This window comes from Sinohyriopsis cumingii, chromosome 8, assembly GCF_028554795.1.
Source record: "Sinohyriopsis cumingii isolate HCF-2022 chromosome 8, ASM2855479v2, whole genome shotgun sequence".
NCBI classification, from domain to species: domain Eukaryota; kingdom Metazoa; phylum Mollusca; class Bivalvia; order Unionida; family Unionidae; genus Sinohyriopsis; species Sinohyriopsis cumingii.
In genome coordinates, this window is record NC_142968.1 from 53071148 (window position 1) to 53078987 (window position 7840).

At 35.0% G+C, this 7840-nt stretch overlaps 1 long non-coding RNA gene across 1 annotated transcript; it reads left to right on the forward strand.

Moving 5' to 3' along the window:
- Positions 1-433: 433 nt before the first annotated feature.
- LOC149793527 (uncharacterized) lies at positions 434-6816 on the forward strand. Its single transcript, XR_016422567.1, has 3 exons — positions 434-506; positions 5217-5390; positions 5914-6816. It is a non-coding gene; the product is annotated as an uncharacterized LOC149793527 (long non-coding RNA).
- The last annotated feature ends 1024 nt before the right edge of the window (positions 6817-7840 follow it).

The following is a 7840-nucleotide window of genomic DNA, read 5'->3' on the forward strand; positions in this document are numbered from 1 at the left end:
CTAAGATGTCCTCCACATAATCAAGTTATATTTTATATATTTTATGCTTAAAATTTAATCATCCACATTTCTTTATCATCGGTACAGTAAGTCAACATTTTCTTTCATATGGTGCATTCAACATTTTGTACAAATCCTGTTAGTTTATTGTTATTATTGAAATTATTGTACCAGTCATTTTCATCACATCAACTTCAAACAGCAACATATATTTTTATTTGTGGAATTTCCTGAGTGATGTCTTTAGGCATTTACTCTAATTAGAAATCTTTTTCAGAGCATCATTTATTTCAATTATTATATATATATATATATATATATATATATATATATATATATATATATATATATATATATATATATATATATATATATATATATATAATATACATAAATACAATTGTATGCACTTGTTTTTTATTGTCTTTTGATTTACAGAGATAATGATATGGTGCAAAAAATGCAAGAGATTCAAAGATGTTGAAGAGATTCACAAAACATGCTAGGTTTGTACCAATTGCTCTTCTCTTGTAAAGTATGCAGACCAGCCAACTCTTACGATTTTGTTGTAAGTCTTACGAAAGGTACGTTTAAAAGACGGATTCTAGCAAACCTACCAAAAAATGATCATTGCCAAAAGATCCGGATAAGTGTTTCATCTGTGTTTTATTTTGATCTAGGTTTCATATTAGAATTAGTGAAATTAAGAAAGTCAGGGAACCAGCCTAACTATACAGCAGCACCCCAGATGCTTTAAACTGCACCTACTTCTTCATGCGAAGCATCTTCATTATCAAACTGTTGAATGTTTTCTTTCTGGCGTCCAGAAAGGAAAATAAGCTTCTAGAAAACTGTTCATAATCAACATAGAAAAATAAAATGGAGTATTCAGAGCCTTATGAATAAAAGCTAGAAAGGATGTCTCGTGACGGGAGATATGATTGCCATCGTCATGTAAAATGGAAAAGAATTTCCAAGAATTATGTCAAGTTGAGAGATAGCAACAATCCATTGAGCTGCATAGGGTTTGGATCCAGAGTTTGTGCAACTGTACTAGTGGTAAACAAAGTCTACGTGTACTTTACAAACTTTTCAAGTGAACATATTGTTTATCGTTGATGCATCAAACTTTTAATTACGTTTTTCATCTTTACAATAGCAGTTAATATTGGGTTACATCTTACCGAAAACTTGTCAAACTTACAGAAAAAGATCAACTGCCTTACAGGGACGGACTCATCAGGGCTGGCAGGTCTGAAGTATGTTTGTGTTGTGGAGAGAGGACATATGGTCCTAATGTTTTTAGAAAGAAGGTCAAGGGCTGCACCAAAAAAAGTGTAATATCTGTTTATTCTCGCTATGAAGTACTGAGCCTGTGTCCCACTTCAAAATTTCTCACAAGTCTCATTGTGAGATTCCCCTTCCAACCACCTTATTAAGATTCAGAAGACATTGTCACATTTTAATGCAGTGGGAAGTCCAACCAAGAGTTGGAATCATGCATGCTCTCTCTAATTAATAATGTGATGTCATCAACATTGTTCACAACATAATATTATTAGGAAGAAAATTGTCAGCACCCCATTGGTGATAAGCATTTAGTTCTGACTAATGAGGCATGACAACCAAAAAGTCAAAAACCACCCTGCCTATTGGGCATGAGGGTGCAGAGCCATACATACCTCTGCCCTTTAGGTATGCATATACAATGCCCCATATTCCGTCCCTGCATGGCCATGTTTTGCCAGAAGTGATGGCATAATATTTTTCTTGTACGGCCAGCCAGATTGAATTAGCTGCAATTAGACTTGTAAAGCATGAGGACTTGCAGTACCTGCAGGAGAAAATTAAGAAAACAAACCAGATGTGAAAATTAACAATTTGACCAATGTGGTAATGGCAGACGGTCTGTATTGACCATGTCGCATCAGCTGGCCAGACCACAAAGGATATATAGTCTTTGGTAGCAGTTTCAACTGCAGACTAACCAGTCCAGTCATCAAATGATTTATGTATGATTATAATGGTCAGGAGTCTGTCATCTCTACCAGTGAGTTGGCCATCGAGACATACTGCATAACTTACCAACCGTACCACCCATACAGTACCAGCCTCTTTTATCTCTGACTGGTGAGCCAGCCAGCCAAAGAACCAGACCAACCATTCCTTTGAAATTCATAGCGAACTTGCAATTCTTTTGAAACTGTCCACCTGACCAAAGTGGCCATGCTAGACCAGTATTCCGTAATGTAATCACTACTGTTGGCATGTACATGTGAACTGTGGAGATGGCGATGTTACTGCCAGATAACCATTCAGTAGGTTTGATTTTTGGTTCACAAAATGAACAGAATCACTTCCCTCATTGTGTGGTTCATAACAGTCAGACCTTCTCTCATCTCAGCATTTTGATTCATCTAAATATGGAACCCTTAACACATGTCAGCATGGCGTCCTTCTCCCAAGTACATTGATAAAATCATTCATGCATCAGATGAGGCATCAATAAAGACTTTAAATTTTTACCTTCAGTAAGACATTAAGCCATCCATGTCCCAGTTTGGGAAGGTCCGCCATAGAGAAGATGGCATTCCGGGATAACATACTATAAAACCATTGAGGAAGTATAGTGTTTTATTCATGATATTAATAACGATACGTTTCATATTTCAGGGGAAATAACCATTGTTGGGATAATCAATTTAGAGAAAATGCACCTTATTCCTTCTCAACTTGAATTTGCACCTTATCTCTTTTCAATATTTTGACGTGGAACTTACAGCACATATTAACTTGGCCACTGTTTCCTAAATGCATTGAAAAGTATAGCTCATGTTTTTGAGAAAGCATCAAACAAAGACATTGTATTGGCACTGAACTTTGAAAAAAGAATTTGCTCCTTGGCCTACTCAGTGGTCCTGTTAAACTGTACCAGTTTGCCACAGGTCATGCTATCTTCAGTGGCATATAAATTCTTCAAGAGATGGCTCTTGACATCAGCTGTTTGGAAAGGTAGTAATGCTTTCCACACAATATTTATCGATAATACTTGCCTGGTCACACTATATGTAATCTTCCCACCCTTCCTTCCAGTGCTAGCATTCTTTAAGGTGTTGATCATTCTAACACCTGGTTTAAACCAGGTATAATAGTAGCCACTAGCAGGTTGGGGAGTTGATCTATACCAGTAGGAGTTTCTTCCCTTTGTACATATAGTGTATAGACAAAAATACATTTTCCTTCTATCCAGGAGGACCAGGTTCGTATGTAGTAAGAAAGTTATCATAATGTCTTACGATAAGGTAAGTATTATCGGAGATATGTATTATACTAAATGCTTGCTTTTTCAGCTAATCACAAAGAAGTTTAGTTTTGTAATGTCACTTTTGATTGGCTGTTATGAAAGCTCAGTTTACTATCTCCAGTGCTAGTCTAAGAATAATTTACCTCATTTGAGTCATCCTGTCACTACCTTCCCATAATCTATACAAGTCACCATTGCTTCTCTGCAATATATATATAAACAAAGTTGTAGATATTTTCTCAGCTTTACTTTTACTAAATGTATCAAAAGACCCACATGGAAAATTTAGAGAGTCACTTGAACATCAATACCTGAAATATAATTGCCGATACAAGCAGGTACTTTTTTGGTTTGGAGGGGTACAGTTGGATCAACAAAATTAATTTGAAAGGTTTTGTTTTTATTTATTTCTACAGTAAGGGTAGTTTTGGAAATAATGAATGAACTGCGGGTATCAAAAAAATAACTTTATTCCATGAAACTGGAAAAGAGATGATGTACCAATTAAAAGGTATCATTTTTAAAGATATAAATTTTGACTTATGCATAGAAAAGGATCAAATTAAATAAAAATGCTTTAACAGAGACTTTTGAAATATTTATTTATTATTGCAGGAGTGTTCTTTAATTCATTCAAATAATACACTTTGTACATAAAACTAAATGATTCTGCAGAAGCTTGTATCTAGTATTGTACCTGTCATCCTTAATTCTAGAAGTAATCATTTTTCCATCAACACTGAATTAATAATTCTTGGACCTACATTAGATATTGGGAAAATGGACTTGATAGCTCTCAGATCAATTTTCCTCCAGTGGAATGGTAGATTGCTATCATAGCCCAGATAGTCAGCATGTGATTGATTTAACTCACTTTATATCCAGTTAATATAACATGCATTTTGCATAGACAGCAGATTTATAATGCAAGAACATACCGTATACTCCTGTGGCACTTTTTATTTAACAACCATTAGGCTTAGTTTACTTTGTTATGATGTCCATTTGTCCCATTGTTTCCCATTTTGTTTGTTCACAATTGTTTAAGTTTTCCAGTATGTACCATTTTCAACTCTGTGCATGGCTTGCACTTAATGTAAGAAAGAAGTCTATTGATTTCAGGGTCTAAATGTTCAACATGACTATGATTGTAAGAAGACAATAGGATTCTGCACAATAACTTTTTTCTTTATTACAAACATGGACTCATCTTTGTGTATGCCGTGCACTTGGAGTGAGGTAGGAGTCTATTCATTTTGTATCAAAATATTAACTATCACGGTCACTGTCTCAAAAATGAAAAATGATTCCTGCCCCAACATTTTAGCATTCAGCCATGCAACTTCACTAAAGTTTGTGGATGACTTTCATTTAGTCAATAAATACTCCAGTTCGTGTTTTTGTCAAAAGGTAAAGATCTATGTTAATGAAAAAACAAAAATTAGGTTTTGCATGGCCAGGATCATTGCAACTCAAAGAAAAAATGAATTTTTGCAGACTAACATTTGTTTTAGAGTAAGATCCTTTGCCAAACATTGTGGATGGCTTGCATTTTGGTTGATAAACAAATGTGTTTTCTTATTTGAAAGGTCAGAAGTTATGGACATGGTGAATCTAAAAAGAAAATAATCATTTCTGCATAGTTAGTTTATTTACGACTGCTTGTCCTGATTAAAGGTCCTGTTGGTACCTTTAAAGAAAGCTATTAAACACCGGCATATGTACAATGTACCATTTACGGTATTCATGTTGTACCAAATATGAGCAGTTGTTGCAAGTGTCAACATCATATTCATGTTTGTCCTTTCTTAGAGGGATAAACAATTAATCTGGCATAGGTTATGAAATTCTTATGATTTACTCTTTATAAGGTAAAGATGCCTGTAAAATACACATGTTTTCTTTCTCTCAGTGTTATGAATTATGCTGCTAGATGCAGAACACACAGAAGACACAAATTTGAGCAATATAATGACCACAAAAATACGGAAGGGGAGAGGTTCTAAATACAGATTCAAGGTCTGTGTGGTCACAACACAGGGAGGCACAGGGAAATTCAGAAATGAAGCATTGATTGCAGATCCAGGTAAGTTAGAGTTTTGTTCTGCTTGAACCGAGTATGATTGGTCATAAGTAAATGTTGTAATAGTTTTGTTAATAATGTTCATATACATTCCCATAGGTCTTGGCATAGACAATGGATCTGATGGTTACAGATATTTTGTTATATGTTTATGAGGAAATCAATTAGTATTTCCAAGGGTACACAATTTAATTGCCCTTTGATTTGAGCAAAGATTGATGAGATGTCATTCATAATAAGAGCATGAATCTCTGCATCATAATTGTTTGTTTAAAAAACACTGTATCTTATTTATCACAGACGCATGCTTAACAGAACTTATTAACGTTTCACCACCCATAGGCATGACTGACATTTTTGATGACCAAATTTTCATTTTATGTCCTTATTTACAATGTGAGGATATTTTTTTGCAAAGAACAACAAAATATATGCAGAGCAGTGCTGCCTTTCTAAATAGCTATTGTTTCAAATCTGAGCACACATTTCTGACATCATGCATGCTTTCATCTATTCACATCAACAGATCTGGTGTAGAGAACACATGTCGCTTAGTGCACGCAGGACAAAATGCTGAGATGTGGACTACTGTGTTATGAGAACACCAGTTCCAGCACACTGACTGTAATGGGTTTCTATAATTGGATTTAAATCCTGAAGAGACAAGAGGTCTGGTATTGCACGGGAGAGCAATATATACGGCATGCAGTTACACATCAAGAATATTTCAACTGTATGAAGTGATGCTGTGGAAGAAAACCTACCTGTGTAAAAAGCTCAATAAAGGTAGGACTTTCACATACTTCTATTGGGAACAAATTGTTAAGAACTATTCTGTTAACTGAAAATGTGCCAGCTCCCTCAACAAAAGTGATGCAGAAAAGTGTCGGTACTGATTGCCAAGAAATTCAATGTACCGATACGAGAGACATGGCTGAATTTAGAATTGGTGTCAAGGAATTTTAATTTTATTATTGGAAATGACAGATATAACTGATATGCAATTTTACTCTACATATAATAGTGAGCAGGTTAGACACCCTTTCAACCAGCTACCCAGTGCACACACACATTCAAGTTGAAGACACTGCTCCCAAGAAAATGGTCATACATATGACCACAACGTATAAACTATGCACATTGGGTTCAATTAACACATCAGATGATGATGCCAAATTGTGTCAATGCTCAGCAAATATAAGTTTACAAACAAAACATTGGAGATGACTTCACCTTTTGTAAAGAAGAGCTTACATTTGAAGAAAAAAAGACAATCTAGAGGCATGCAAAATTACAACTGATCCAGATACTGCTAATTACTGGGCTAGCCTGGACCTTAGGAGGGAAGGAACGACCAGAACAGTACCTGTATATTATATTGCTACATGCTATCTAGGTCCAAAATATAGAAAGTTTATCAAAAGCCAGTGCAAATTAATTGATCGGATGCCAAGAAGAAATAAAAGACAAAGGGACAAGATGCAGAACACTTTACACTTGATTTGAGTAAGAGGTGCCAGGCTGAGTTTGAAAAATTATTCTGAAAATCTGATAAATGCACATACAAAATTAATATATAATTTATCTTATGCAGCATATGTAATTATTAAGGGCTATCAAGGTGATCATAGTCTTTGTGTGTTGTGGTAGCTGGTACAAGCTGGATAGACATAAGCACATTCTTGCCAAGTGATTTCAAACTGAAAATATGTGATAGATAGAAGTGTACATTATGCATTTGTGTTGTGTACTGGTTTGGTAAATCTACAGCTTTAAAAACAACAGTAAACAAGAACACTTAGAAAGTAGAATCAGTGAATTGATGGATGAAAAATGCAGCTTGCCAAAGAATATAACCTTTAAGAGAAACTACCATGGTAGGGATCATAGTGCTGCCCTAGACTGTAACCATGGACCTGGATAATGTCTGGTGAAGCTGTGTCAATCTATTGGTTGTCTGAATTCAGATTGCAGTTCTATGGAACAACATCTTAAAGGGCAAGCAAGATATATATCTCAGAGATAAAATGTATAAGGCAAGTATAGTATATAAGAGAAATAGATCTCAGAAAAGGGCATTTCTTTACAAACTCTATGAGAAATATCAAGAAGAAACGAATTAAAACAAAGGCAGATTAATGTGTGCTAAGGCTAACAAAGTCAAAGCAAAATACAAACATTCTTAACATAAACCATCTTATTGCTTTTCTACAGCTTGATGCAATGTGGCATGTGCAGTTTTTTGCTGTCCTTAATTTGTACAGTGCTTTCTGCTTTGACTCACTGAATGTGTCTGTCCAGTTAAATAATTAGTATTGATACATAAACAATTGTGACAAAAGTGGCTTATATTTAAAATCTCTCCCCCACCGTCTTTTCGGGAATTATTGCATATGTTAAATGGTATTTAACCATATAAGCCAATCTGTGGGCACCAACATATATAATTCTGC